Source organism: Cupressus sempervirens, chromosome 3 (assembly GCF_028749045.1).
Source record: "Cupressus sempervirens isolate cs-2001-9-10 chromosome 3, ASM2874904v1, whole genome shotgun sequence".
NCBI classification, from domain to species: Eukaryota; Viridiplantae; Streptophyta; class Pinopsida; order Cupressales; family Cupressaceae; genus Cupressus; species Cupressus sempervirens.
The window spans coordinates 219,915,750-219,931,613 of NC_143120.1; positions in this window are offsets into that span (position 1 = coordinate 219,915,750).

Below are 15,864 nucleotides of genomic sequence, written 5' to 3' on the forward strand. Positions count from 1 at the left end.
CTTCTTAGGGTTCTAATTTGCATTGTTACTCCTACAAAAATTTGTTGTATGACCTATCTTTCCACAATTATGACAAGTGGGTTTGTAGTTCTTACCTTTGTTTCTTCTTTGTTCACCACTTTTAGATGATTCTCCTTCTTCAGTGTTGGTCTAACCCAATCTAGTAGTATCACTATTAGATATAGGAGATCTCATCAATTGCTCAAAATACTTAACGGCTTCACTAGGTATTGGAATTACAATAGGAAAGGTAAACTCTTGGAGGGGAGGGTGAATTAGTTCTTTAAACATTAACCAATAAAAACATTCACCATACATCCATGTCACAATTTAAAAAGTAAAGTAAAATACCATGTAAAGCATATACATCTAAAGTATGTAAATAAATAAGCATTCACACATGTATGATACGAGATATGATTAGCCATAAACCCTCTAATGAGAAGATAAAACTAGGGTGGGGATGAAACCCACAAATCTTCACTACTACAATAAGAAAGTGTATCTAATGAAGGTTATAATGTTTGATCATGAAACATAATCTACCCTGTGAAAAGTATACCCTGTTAAAAGCTTACACAGACTATTAAGTCTTACCCTATTAAAGGATTTCAACACCCTATTAGAAGTGTGCTTGTTTAAAGGACTTCTACTCACAATTAAGTAAGCAACTTGTTAGAGGATTTCAATGTAGCCTATTAGGACTATTTTGTTAAGAGATTTAACTGATTCACCTATTAAAATGTCTTAGTAATGATCCTGCGATTAGCATTCTATTGCTTGATGTTAGATCACCTCTATACTAATGTATACTTGATCCTTCTTGATTAGATGTCTCTCTATTGTTCATTGCTTCCTTCCTCTGTTCTTCTTTAACTAATTCTGCAATGCAACTCAAGTCATAATACTTTGGTCACCATGAATGTCTTGTTTACACATCCAAACTCTCCTTCTCTTTCCTTGATCATTTATTCATTTTCTCATTAAAAATTTATGGGTTGTCCTCCTTAAGAAGACCTAGGTGACTTAGTGTTAGCTATGAATCAACAGTTGTGATTCATCCATATCACCACTTAAACCTTCCCTTTACCTAATTGGATGCATGTAATACATAGGGATTCCCACTTAAGATTCATCCTTATCAATAGAATATCATAATTCAATCCTTAATTTGGTTAAAAAATTGTTTACATAGTAGTTTGTGCCAATACAAATAACTATGAAAAAACTGTGTTACTCAGCATCCAAAGCCCCTGATGCTCAACACTAACTATGAATTCAATGCTATCACTCAACATTTGAATGACTCAACATGCACTACCTACTCAGCACTTGAATCACTCTACACATACTATATGCTTGGCACTTAAATGACTCAGCATATGAGTGACTTGAAACTCACTATTTACCTGGCATGCTCTTACTTATATGTTGTGCTTGGCATGAACTAAGTAAATGACTTAAGTGTATAGACACTCACTTGTCAAAACCAATATGAGATTAACAATCTCCCCCTTTGACATGAGTGTCAAAAACACTTGGTCATACATTAATAATCTTATTCTTATGAGCATAACATAGATGTCTATTCAGCTTCTACACAAAATTTCAAAATATCAAAATTTCATAACATCCTTTGAGTTTTTTGATCTATTTTGTACTATACCCTTTATCAAAATCTTTCTCCTACTAAGTAGATTTGCATCAACTGATACTCTTCTCTATTTTCTATCTGAACTAATTTTTTCATTTTGTTGTTCTCTTTATTCTACTTGATTATTTTCTCCCACTTGCTCTTACTCCCCCACTCCCCCATTGTCTTTCTTCCCCTTTTTGACACTGATGTCAATGGGTTATACACTAATAGTGTATTTTTCCAAAAAGGATTTGTGGACCTCAAGTATAATTTTAAGAGCAGCATCCCAATTATCAAAAACTACTTCCAAAGACTTAATTTGGATGGCCACATTGATAGCAAGGTGTACTAAGTTATCTAATGTAGAAATATTGGGGTCTTTCTTCACAAGTGTTTCTACATAACCTAGTTCCTTGTGTAAAATCAACATATGAGGAGTCAATGTTGAGTGAAGGATGATCAGTTTAGCCTTGATGTTGGCTTCATCTACTTGTAATGATGCTAACTAACATTGGGATTGCAAGAGGGTCCTAAAATGTTTCTCACTTTGAGTTGGAGATTTGGGAAATGTTGCACCGAATGACTACATTTGGCTCTCCAAACTCAGGATGTGATTCCTTATTTCTTGTGTGAAGAGTGTAGGATTGCACAGTTTGGTGTACAGAGAAAAAATGTTCTCTAGTATATTCTTTACACCATCTATCTTGGTTGCCAATACAACCTATACTAATATAATGTCACTAGATATCTTCTCATTCACCTTGTTTTGAAACTTATTATCTAACTATTCTAATAGCTCAACATTAGTATCTAGGTCTATGTCACTAATCCTTTCCACTATATTGGTCAATTGTTCAATTATGGGCTTTGTATCATTAGGAATAGGTAGACTAAATGCATCTAAGAAAATTTCTTTGATCTCAATCAAAGCTTGCTTCTACCTATGCTCCCTTCTGAGTAGTTCTTGATGTTTCTTCTTCACTAGGGCCTCTTGTAGTATACCCATCTGCTCAATTATTATTGTGGCATAATCAAATTTTGGCAATACAATCTCTTCATCTGGGATAAAAATCTCCATAAGTAATTACCACTTTTCCTTATATGAGCTAGGAATCAACACTAAGTATTCCAATGGTGTAGCATATGTGCTTGGCTTCTGAAGAGTTTGACTAGAAGGATTACTAGATTCTTGTAATGTCACTAGTGTTTGGATTGCTACTAACTCCTTTGGCTTGAGTGTCAAACTTGTCCTTTTCTACCTCTATGGTTCTAGTTGCACCTTGATCTTCTATTGGAGGTGTACATGTATCAACTTGACCTATTTTTCTTTTTCAGCTTCTTATGCAATTTCTAAGACTGGAATGCTTTTCATGAGTGTACTGATAGTGCAACCTATTGTCTCCTCCCTTTGATATGCAATAATGGATTGTGAAGGTTTTACACTTGTGACTTGAGGAATAATTGTATATGTTTCTTGTGTTTTCATCTCCTTCACTACAGTTATAGATTTTTTCTTTTGTATTTCATCAACACTTACCAATAGAGGGTTGTTGTATAATTTTTCCTAGAGAGTGGACTAGACAATTATCTTTTTCAAGTATTCCTCTATTAGGGGGTTGATGTTTTGATCAATAGTACTAGAAACATCCTTTACTATGATAGTTTTAGTGTTTATACTTGTCATCTATGGAGGGCTGACATCGGCATTTGTTTATCTTGTACACTTTGTTCTTGTTGCTGCTCTTCCTTAGCTAGTGCCTAATTGTCAATATTCATATCAGTGCCTCCCTCTACTATGACTTGATCATTATCATCTTCTTCATCATCTCCTACCTTAATAGGTTCTTGATTAGCTTCTTTGGCTGTGGACATTCCATATGTAATTTTCCACATTTGTTTGGACTTTTGTAGAACATCCTTTATGTTGTTCTTTAATATGCTAAATGCCATATACTTTGGCACAATTTTGATAGCATGTTTCTTAATAGCTTAAACATTTATACCTTGCTAAGCTCTAGCATAACTTGAGTGAGGACTATCTCCCTAATTTTTCTTTCAGTGTGCAAACAATAATGTCATATTTGCTCAACTCTATCATATAAGCTTTAAAGGAATGGAGTTGGCAAGCTCTAGAGGAGTCTTTTTGAATGTATCCATTATGGCATATACTACCTCCTCTACTTGGTTCTTCTCAATCTTTCCAAGATTATTAGACTCAATTTGAGAGAAACCTAACAAATCAACATTGTTGTATAGACCTCATCAACATTAATCTCATAATGTAATGGCCTTAGCCATCTTACCCTAGGAATTGACGCTTGTACATAAGTGAAATCAATATCAATTAGGAAGAAAACATCATCAAAATATTCCTCCACTAGTGAGACTAGTATCCTTAATTTGTTCTTCATAGATTACTTAAATTCTTCAAAATAACTAGTCACCATTGACTCAAAGTTATCACCTAATTGTACAATGAACTCTCCTATCTGTACTACAATTGATCTATTCACCTTCCATACCTTACCAAATGTATGAAATGTATTTTTCACATAGAAGAAAATACATACCAAAATAGATCCAAATTTTCACTAAGCACTCTCAGTTCTCCTTATGGCTCCCAAATTCTCAATCAATTGTTGCAACTGCAACTCAGCAATATCATAAGTATGATCTTTCTTCACAATTTTGTAGCCCATATCCACTATAATGCAAGGTACACTATTTAATGTGCTAGATTGATAAAACATGTGAGCTATTATCCTCACTACAAAAGCTATCTAGAAATCTATCACAGTACCAATAGTCATTCCCCTCTTATTCCATACAACCCTTGTGTTCTTTTCAATGACTTCCTTTGGCTCACTTCTCATGGTCTTTAGCAAATCTAAGGTTGGATACCCTATTACTCTATGAAAAATTTTATTTGTGATTTTAGCTAGTTGATTTTCTAACCATATAGAGCTAGCATGAATTTTGTTTAAGACAATCTTAATCCACTTTGTTTTAAAGACATTGGGAAAATCTAGAGCATGAGTTACCCCTTTCTTCTTGACAATCTTGTATTCTTTCTTCAACATTCCATTTTTGCATAGTTTCCCATATTCTTCTCTAATTTCCGTGCCTCCTATGCTTCCAATTTTTCAAGTGTAATGATTCCTGACATCTTGAATCATCCAGACTCACGGTGGTATGTCAAGAATAGCTTTCAAAATAGGTTGTTTTATTTCATTGCTAATTAATTAAACATTCCAAACCTATTTTCCCTCTATACATTTCACTTTATAAGAACTAGATGCCATCACATATATCTAGGGTTTGTAAAATTTGAAACTACATAGCTCGGTACATAGTAAATACCTTATAAATTCTATTTGAATGGTGTTGAACAACCAATTGTTGAAATTAAAATAGGAAAAGTAAACTCTGAGAGGGGGGTGTGGGGGTGGGGGTGAGTTGGTGCTTTAAAATTTAACTCGTAAAAACATTCACCATACATCCACCTCACAATTTAACAAGTAAACTAAAATACCATGTAAAGCATATACATCTAAAGTATGTAAACAAGTAAGCATTCACACATATATGACACAAGATATGATTACCCAAAAACCCTCCAATGAGAAGGTAAGACTAGGGTGGGGATGACACTCAAAAATATTTACTAATGTAGTAATAAATTATATCTAATGAAGGTTACAATGTTTGATCATGAAACATGATCTACCCTATGAAAGGTATGCCACTTTAAATCACAATTAAGAAAGCACCTTATTAGAGGATTTCAATATAGCTTAGGACTATTTTATTAAGAGATTTAGCTAATTCACCTTTTAGAATGTCTTAGCAATGATCCTATGATTAGCACTCTATTTCTTTATGTCAAATCATCTCTATACTGATGTATAATTGATCCTTCTTGATTAGATAACTCTCTTTTGTTCATTGTTTCCTTCCTCTATTCTCTTTTAACTAATTCTACAGTATAATTTAGATCATAATACTTTGGTCACCATGAATTTTCTATTTGTACATACAAAATCTCCTTCTCTTTCCTTTATCATTCATTCATTTTCTCATAAAAATTTTAGGGTCTATCCTCCTTAAGAAGATTGAGGTGACTTAGGGTTAAGTATGAAACAACGGTTGTGATTCATTCATATTGCCACTTAAAACTTCCCTTTACCTAATTGTATGCATGTGATACATAGGGATTCCCACTTAAGATTCATCCTTATCAATAAAATATCATAATTCAATCCTTAAGTCAGCCCAAAAATGATTTACATAGTAGTTTGTGCCAATACAAGAAACTATGAAAAAACTATATTACTCAACATTTGAAGTCCCTGGTGCTCAACACTAACTATGACTTCAATGTTGTCACTCAACATTTGAATGACTTGGCATGCACTACTTGCTTGACACTTGAATCACTCAACACATATTATCTACTCAGCATTTGAATGACTTGGCACATGAGTGACTCTACACTCACTATTTGCTCGACATGCTCTTACTTATAGGTTGTGCTTGACATGAACTAAGAAAATAAGTTAAGTGTACAGACACTCACTTGTCAAAACCAATCTGAGATTAACACTAGGTCTATTGAAACTTTTAGCAAATTATTTCTCTCTTTTTAGATCATTTCTCAATTGTTCATTCTAAAAATTTACTATTGTGCTCTCAATATCCTTTCCATTTAATTCATGATTGGCAAAATTCATTTGATTCAATGTTTCTAGTTAAATGTGAGTAATCCTACCTACCTTTGATTTCTTCTCTTCTAGTTTGTTGGTCAATATCCTTTTATCATCTTCAATCATGACTTTGTCTTCCTCAACTTTCTTTTTATGCTCAGTTACCTCACAAAGCAAGACCAATTGGACTTCTTGTTCTATCTTAAGATTTTTGATCTCTTTAGTTAAGGTACCATTCTTTTCCATCAGATTTGCAACTATTGCATCAAATTCACTTGAGTTTCCATCTAGAAGTAATTTAGTAGTGTCAATTTCTTTGTAATGTGTGTCATTCTCTTCAATAGCTATCTATTTTTGTCTCTTCAATGAGCACTTCAACTCATCTCTTGCTTCATTTAGTTGATGTAGGGCAAGCTAGATTTCAATCTTCTGATTCTCAATAGTCTTTCCCAATATGTAGACTTCCATCTTCAAGATCTTTCCTCAAAGTTGCAAAGCTTTCCTTTCTAGAGAACAAAGCTCTGATACCAATTGTTGGAAATACAAGAGTTAAAGTATACTCTGATGTGGGGGTGGGTTGGGCAATTAGTCCTTCAAAACTTTAACTATAAAATTATTCACCATGCATCCATCTCTTAATGTGTATGTAAACTGAAATAGCTAGCTAAACATATTCATCCATATCATGAAAGAAACTAAACATTCAACACATTTATGATACAAGATATTTGATTACCCAAAAACCCTCCAATAAGAAGGTAAAACTAGGGTGCAAATGACACCCACAAATATTCACTATTACAATAATAAAGTGTATCCAATGAAGGTTACAATGTTTGATCATAATCTTTGACTTACCTTTTGAAAAGTCTACCCTGTTAAAGGTTTACAAGATTTTTATATCTTACCATGTTAAAGGATTTCAACACCCAATTAGAAGTGTTCCTGATTAAAGGACTTAAAACTTACAATGAATTAAGCACCCTATTAAAGGATTTGTGTTAGGATAAACGACAGATAGAAATAAAAAACTACATACAAATAAAACCAATAACTAAAAAAATAATAGATCACACAGAAATGAACGCAAGGCACCAAGATTTAACATGGTTCACTCAATCCCTGGGCTACGTCCACCAAACAGCAAGTTTGATCTTATTACAATCCAGTGATTACAACCTAATTATAATTTGTAATCCCTTACAGCTCAATACCGCCGCAAGAACCAATTTTTCATCACAACATAATGAAAAATACCCAACCCTAAGCCCTTTTATACAACTATTAAACCACTTTAGGGTTATAACATGTCGGCCATATGTCGGCCATAATATGTCAGCTACCATGTCGACCACGGCACGAACCCCACTATTTATGAAGTATGTACAGTACTTTCTTGATCAGTCACCATAATCTAACAATTTACAATAGCCTATTAGGACTACTCTATTAAGAGATTTAACTAATTCACCTATTAGAATGTCTCAACAATGATCTTGCGGTTAACACTCTGCTACTCGATAATAGATCACCTCTTTCCTCATGTGTACCTAATGCTCTCTAATAAGATGTATCACTTATATCCTCTAAATCCTTTCTTCTATTCTCCTCTAACTAATTCTACAATATATCTTAATTCACAACTCCTTAGCCACCATGAATTAGTTATTTGCACATACAAACTTCTCTCTCCACACCTTAAACTTTGTCTTTCTTCTAGGGTTTGTCCTCCTTATGAAGACTTAGGTGACTTAGGCTTACGTATGAATCATAGATTGCAATTCATCTATTTTTTTCTTAATCCATCCCTTCAACTGATTGGTTGCATGTACTACACAGGGATCCTCAATATAGATTCACCTTATATCTAAAATCAAAAAATAATCCTTAAGTCAACAAAAACATAGTTTACATAGAAGTTTGTAACATTATAAACAATTATGTCCAAAACTATTTACTTGACACTTGAAGTGTCTAATGCTCGACATCCATTATATCTTCAATATTGTAACTCAGCCTCTGAGTGACTTGACATCCATTGATCACTTGGTATCTGAATCACTCGACATCAACTATTTGCTTAGCACTTGAGTGACTCGAAACTTGCTAGTTACTTGGTACATACTATATATTCGACAACTTAAGCTCAGCATACATTACTTGTTTGACATTAATTAAGAAAATGACTTAAGTGTATTGTCACTCATTTGTGAAAGCCAATATGAGATTAACAATGAATTAGAAACTTTAAAGAAATAAAATGGCATTTTGAAACATGAGTTAAAATTTGTTGAACTTAAGCTAAGTCTGAAGAAAGATGATAGTAAGATTGAATCAAATATGAAATCTGAGAATGCAAATCTGAGATCCCATCTTACAAAAGTGACATCTAGACTTGATTATATTAAGATAGAGCATGAAAAACTTGAGAAGTACAATACTATTTTGATAGGAGAATTAACCAAGGCTAAAAAAACGTTAGAGAAGCTCTATTCCAATAGTGAAAAAAATGATGAGAAATATATTATCAAAGACCTTGCTCTGACAGGACCAATCTTGGATATTTCATTAGAGAGAAATTAACAACAAAATTTGAATCTAGAAAGGAATCAAATATAGTTTTTGAAACCCATGAATCTAAGAAGAATGATCAGAATGAGATTAAAACAATTCAATCTAAAGAAGTACTTATAGAAGTTACACAAGCCAACCTAAGAAAAAAAATGAAGTTGAATCACCTAAAGAGGTAAGGTATGAATTCAAAAGTAGATTTTTTATACATAAAAAATTTGGTCATATGAAGAGAGATTGTACATGTAAGTCATTCAAACCTATTACTAATTTCTATTGTTATAATTGTCATGGTTTTAGTCATAAAAAAGTTGATTGTAGGAAACCTAAGTTTGATAGTATTAATAGCAATAGTAGAATGTTTTTGGATACTAACCCTATCAGAAATGAAAAAATGAGATCCACAAGAAGAACTAATGAAGAAAAAAGAGCTAATGGAGCAAGAAGTAACATTGTGTTATATAAGTGTAATGACTTCAAACACATTGCTAGGAATTATAGAGCACTAGTTAAAAAGAATGGACCTAATTAGAATAGTACACATGTGTATCAGTTATGCAAAAATTTTGGACACATTAAAAAATATTTTTGAATGGATATGAGGAACATCAATAGGAATCCTAATTTCAAAAGGAACAACAACAAAAATGTTAGAAGGAATGATAGAAGCAACAATAGTCAGAAAGATGAATTCAGAGAACCTGTTGAATAGTTCAAAGAAGTATTTGTCAAATCAAAAGATCTATCAAGTTCACATGTGGTATTAGAAGAACATTATTTTGATGCACCTAATGAAAGATTGAAATCAACAATTATATGTAATTCATCCTATTTGAATTAAATATTTATCTATCGAAGATAGAGAACTAGAAAGATGAAACAAGAGTTGGAGATCAAATTAGAAGTTGTGAAGTTGATAGAAGAAAGAGAAGATCATAGGGAAGCTCTAGTTAAGAGAGCATGTTGTTTAGAGATCGCATGAAGGTGTACAAATGAAAAAAGGTTTACTAGTTACTAGAAAATAACTTTTTATGGATTGAGTAGTTGCACAATTAATTGAAAGACCATTTTGAAAAGATATAAGTCATGTGAGCTTGATCATGAGTATCATTCAATTGTATGAAAAGTTAAGGAGAAATAAAGAGCGATTTAACAACTAAACTGAAGGAGATTTGATGCAAGAGCATCCTAAGTGTAAGAGCAATCTTGCATCACCCAAAAAAAATATTATTTATTTTTAATCTTTTCTATTTTAATAAGGACTAGTAGGTAGGGTGATTACTATTTATGAGAACTTGCTATTCTTAGTAAGTTTTTCATATAAGCTTGGAATGTTTTCATTTTCTATAAGAAAGTTCATTTTAGAGTTATAAGCCTACCATAAAAATCACATTGATCAAGATTAAGTATTGGAGAAGTTAATGCAGATTTTTGATGGAAATATTTGTAGAAAAATCTTTAGGCTCATCGTTGGAGGCCTTAGAGTGACTGGATGAGGTTTGAAAACTCAATGGAAAGGTGCTTGCATGGTTTCGAGCCTATAGATCAAGAGCTAGAATTTTTAAAACATGGTTATAATAGCCAATCAAAGTAACGATTTTGAGAGTTATGGCCTTCCAAAGTTGGGCTACACAAAATATCAAAAATAATTGTCAAAGATGTATTTGGCCAACTCTTTATGTATTGTTAGGGTCTGTTAGCTCTAGGTATTGAGTTTCAATGTCTGGAACCTTCCTAGGCAGCATAAAATTACCTATTTAAGAAAGGCCTAAACATTGTCTAAGACAACTCTTGGTGGTAGTTCACAGCTTAGTCTTGTAGATTACTATAATGAAGGTGTCCATGTGGGTTAGAATTTTGTACTTCTAAATTCTATAATTCTACATTTGCAATGGAAATACAATGTCCTTTTTTTTTCTCGCATTTATTGTTGTTGTAGATGCTTAAAATTGTGCCAGACACTATATTAATTCATTTAATATTGTCCTTGACATTATAATTATTTATTTATTTATTAATTACATTTGTCATATTCTTCTACTTATTTAATTAAATTTATTTAATTAAATGGGTTCACTTTCCTAATGTATTTAAATTTAATTTAAATACTCCCATCCCTAATGTATTAAATCTATTTAATGCATGATTCTCTGTAAGTCCATTTTAAATAAACTCTATTTATTTAAATCCCTTCATCTCCATTAAATTCTCTAAACCTATGATTAAATTAAATCTTATTTAATTTAGTCTTAAACCTAGCCTAAGACCTATTAGAAATGCTTTTAGAATAACTAAGAGGGGTGGTGAATCAGTTATTCAAGGTCCAAATGTCCTATTCAAACTTTTCACTAAGTGTAGTAAGCCCATTCGATCATTTATTCATTCAAGTTTTAACTTTTCTAATCAGCAAGTTACTGTAAATCAACATGCAAGCATAGCACATAAGAAATCAACACATAACATAGTGATTTACGTGGAAATCCAATTTGGGAAAAACCACCAGTAGCATGCTACTAAATTCTCACTCTTCTAAAGTGATGCCCTGTGAAAGGCCTTCCCTATTAAAGGCTTACAACACACTGTCAAATGTGACGTTGTTAGAGAATTTAACCACCCTATTAGAAGTGGGCCTGGTTAGAGGACTTTAGAACATTCACTTGGAATGCCACCCTATTAAAAGATTTAAAAATGGCTATTAAACCAACCTAAGTCCATAGAATTTTTAGATCTAATACAATCTCTAGAGAGTATTAGAAAATCTTTGACCACAACATACAACTTATCTTGTAGATCTCAAATCGCTTCTCAGCTCATACCATTGCCTGGCCTTCAATCTCTACAACTCTGATAGCTTTCCCTCCTTTCAAGCTTAATCTCTTTGAGTCTCCATGCTCAATGTACCAGTGCAATCATCTTTTCATGACCACTTATAGAAGTAGAGCCTCTATGCTTTTCCTTCTCCTAGATATCCTCTCCTTGAGACCCCTCAAACCACTTTGCAGATTTGGCTCTTCAACATCAATAGTATCAGCAACATTTGCTTCTCTGTCTATGACTCCTTAAATAGAAGTCTTGGACTCCTTTTCCTACTCGATTCTTCAATTCTTTAATTTCAATTCATATGGATTAGGTAGGATTCATTGTATTTAACACATATTATGTTTCCTCTAACAAAAAATGGTTTACATAGAATTCTATGCTACTAACTCATCATCCTTATCTTCCAACTTGTTCACAAAATTCAAAGTAACCACTTTGTCAGCTTAGATTTTGTGAATCTTCATCATGTGAAATAATGCAGCAGCTTGGCACTATTGAAATATTGGTGCTCTACATATACTATGTTACTTGGCATCTACTATATTTTTCCTATTGCTCGACACCTAAAGATCACTTGGTACCTACTAGGATTTTCTGATCCTTGGCACCTGATCTTCACTCAGTACCTAAAGATCTCTTGGTACACACTAGAATTTATTGTTACTCAGCTCCAACTAAGAATTTTCTTAGCTTCAACTAACTGGCTTAGTACCCAATAATGATCTTAGTTTAAACTTTGCAGTTAACCTTGTTACAACTTCTTCCTCCAATTTCTCTAAGTGTGACCAACCTCTATATCTTTGAGTATGCTATCAATACATCATTTGACTATTGTCTTAATTGATCCTTGCACTTCATTACAACATCATAAATCAACTTTCCCTTAGGTGCTCTTATTATATCTTGTTGATCAAATCCTCTTCACTAATCAACTAAGTGATAGTACTTGGATCTTATAAGAAAATGTCATTCCTACAAATAGCAGGTTTGACATCAATGACAAAACAATGATTAAAAACATTCTTTTAACAACAATCTTCCTTCATTGCAACAATCTCCCTCTTTGATCTTCAACAATTAGCTTTTCAATCATATTTTCAACAATCTCCCTCTTTGGCATTGATGGAAAACCAAAATGATCAACCATTAGACTAAACTATTCAACCACAAGCTTACTAGGTTAGAACAGTAAGTCAAAATGCTAAAACTTAAATTATAACTTCTCATCTCCTACTATTTTGATTGCTTCATTTTTGCTTCTCCCTCTTGGCTATTGTATCCTAGTGCTTTGTTTTTCTCCCTTTATATTGCCCATCATCTACTATTCTGATCAACTTCTCCCTCTATCTTTATTTAATCAGTATCTCCCTCATACTTCTGATTACCAAATCATCAGCATGTGATCAGTTTCTCACAACTTATCATGTTGATCAATTTCTCATATCTTCTCCTATTGATCAGTTTCTCACATCTTCTCCCTCTTTGACAACAATGTCAAAGATATATTAGCATCTTAGTATGCAAGTGTAGCTTTTTTAGGTTCATTCAATTTCTCCCTTTTTCACCTTGGTTGTGACTAATTTGAAACTTTAGCACATCTACTACTTTAGGCATGAATCTTAAAGTAAGTATCCTCTGCATCAATGTGTAAAATATTCAACATTCATCTCATTTGATGCAACATAGTCTTGTTTTTGCCTCAAGTCACCTTAGTTAGGGGTATCACCCCTAACTTACCTCTAAGATACTCAAAAGCATCTTTAGGTAGTGCTTTTGTGAATATTTCAGTAATTTGTTCTTTTGAGCTAACATATTCCATCTTCACTTGTTTGTTTTCTACCAACTCTCTTACACAGTGATACTTGATTGTAATGTGCTTGGTTTTTCAATGCATTACGGAGATCTTTGACATGTTGATAGCACTTGTATTATCACAATAATGTATCACAAGCTCAGTTACCTCTTCCCTCATACCTTGTAGCAAATGTTTGATCTAGACAATATTGGTGCAATTTATAGTAGCTATAGCATATTTAGCTTCAGCAGTGGACTGTGAGTGTAGCTTTTCTTTTTGTTGGTCAATGTAATCAACCTTTTTCCCAAGAAAAGTACTCCTCCACTAGTGCTTTTTCTATCATCAATGTTACCTCCCCAATCTGCATCAGTGTAGGCTCTTAATTCAAACTTTTTACTCCTCTTGTAGTACAAGCCAAAGTCATCAGTTCCTTTTAGGTACCTTAGTATTCTCTTTACTACCATTAAGTGATTTTCTCTTGGATTTGTAGAAAATTTGGCCACTATTCCAACAACTAATGCAATGTCTAGTCTACTATGTACAACATATTGTAGCTTTCCAATCATTGATCTATACAATGTCTGATTTACTTCAATTGATTCATCATTCTTGGATAGCTTATGTCTAGTTGTCATTGGGGTGCTAACTGGTTTTGACTCTTCTAATCCAAATGTTTTGAGTATGTCCTTGATGTATTTTTTATTGGGTCACAAATATACCATGTTTCAATTGATGTACTTGTAATCCAACAAAGAATTTGATTTCTCCAAACATTGACATCTCAAATTCATATTTTATTTGATCAGCAAAATCTTTGCATAGAACATCTTTTACTCCAAATATTACATCATCAAATAATATTTGTGATATCAAAATATCTTTACCTATTTCAGCTTTGATATACAAGTTGTTGTTGTCATATATTCTCTCAAATCCTATCTTCACAAGATATTTGTGCAATCTCTCACACCATGCTCTAGGTGCTTGCTTCAATCCATAAAGTGCCTTATGCAATTTGTATACCATGTCCTTGTTCTTCTCATAAAAAAATCCCTCTGGTTGTTCTATTTAGACTTCCTCTTCCAGTATACCATTTAGAAAAGTAGACTTAACATCTATTTGGTAGACTTTGAAAGCTTTGTATGTAGCATATGCAAGTAATGTTCTTACTACTTCCATTCTTGCAATAGGGGTAAATGTTTCCCCATAATCTAGTCCTTCTTCTTATGCATAGACTTTGCAAACTAACCTAGCTTTGTTTCTTGTTATCTCACCATTCTCATCAAGTTTGTTTCTAAACACACATTTGATATCAATCACAATCTTATCAGCTGGTCTAGGAACTAGGGTCCATGTTTTATTCTTCTCAATTTGATCTATCTCCTCTTCCATTGCTTTATACCAGTCATCATCTTGTAGTGCATCTGTCATTTTTTTAGGTTCAACCTTGCTCAACAAACATGATTCATTCTTGAGTCTATTCCTTGTCATTGGTCTAGCATCCTTGTCACCAATGATTTGATTTATAGGGTGATGTCTTCTCACATACTTGGCTAACCTTGGTTATATTCTTTTCTCCATGTTTGGTCCTTTAGCTTCAAATTCATTTTGTTCTTCTTCATTTGACACTTCATCATTTCTTTCATGTATACTATTTTTATAACAAGAATGTGCATTTTCTACATTCTACAACTTGTCTTTTGAATGCAACTCAGCATTCATAGGTCGAGACTTGGCATATACTAAATTTTTTTGCTGATTCCCAACTTGATTTCCAGCACTATCTTCAATAGTCATTCCTTCATAGAAGTATACAAAGGATCTATGATCCTCTGATTGCTTAGTTTCATCAACCTGAACTTCTGCATGCTCATCAAAATTTGCATTTGCACTCTCCACAATCTTGTTAGTGTTGGTGTCAAACACTTATATGCCTTCTAGTGGAGTATCCAAGGAATATTTCTTCATCACTTTTTGCATCAAACTTTCCATTTCTAGTATCTTTAAGAATATAACATTAACAACCAAATACTTTGAAATGTTTAACATTAGGTGAGTGAATACCATAATTCAAAAGGTGTTGCATTTGTACCTTTCTTGATTTGAAATCTATTCAATGTGTAGACTATGGCACTTGTAGCTTCTCTCTAGTATTTTAGTGCAATATTTTTCTCCAACATCAAGGTTCTAGCATAGTCAATCAATGACCTATTCCTTCTTTCAGCAATATCATTTTGTGGTGGAGTTCTTGGTGCTGGAGTTTGTCTTTTGATGCCTTTGTCATTGCAAAATATTTCAAAATCTTTTGATGTGAACTCACCTCCTCTATCTGACCTTAG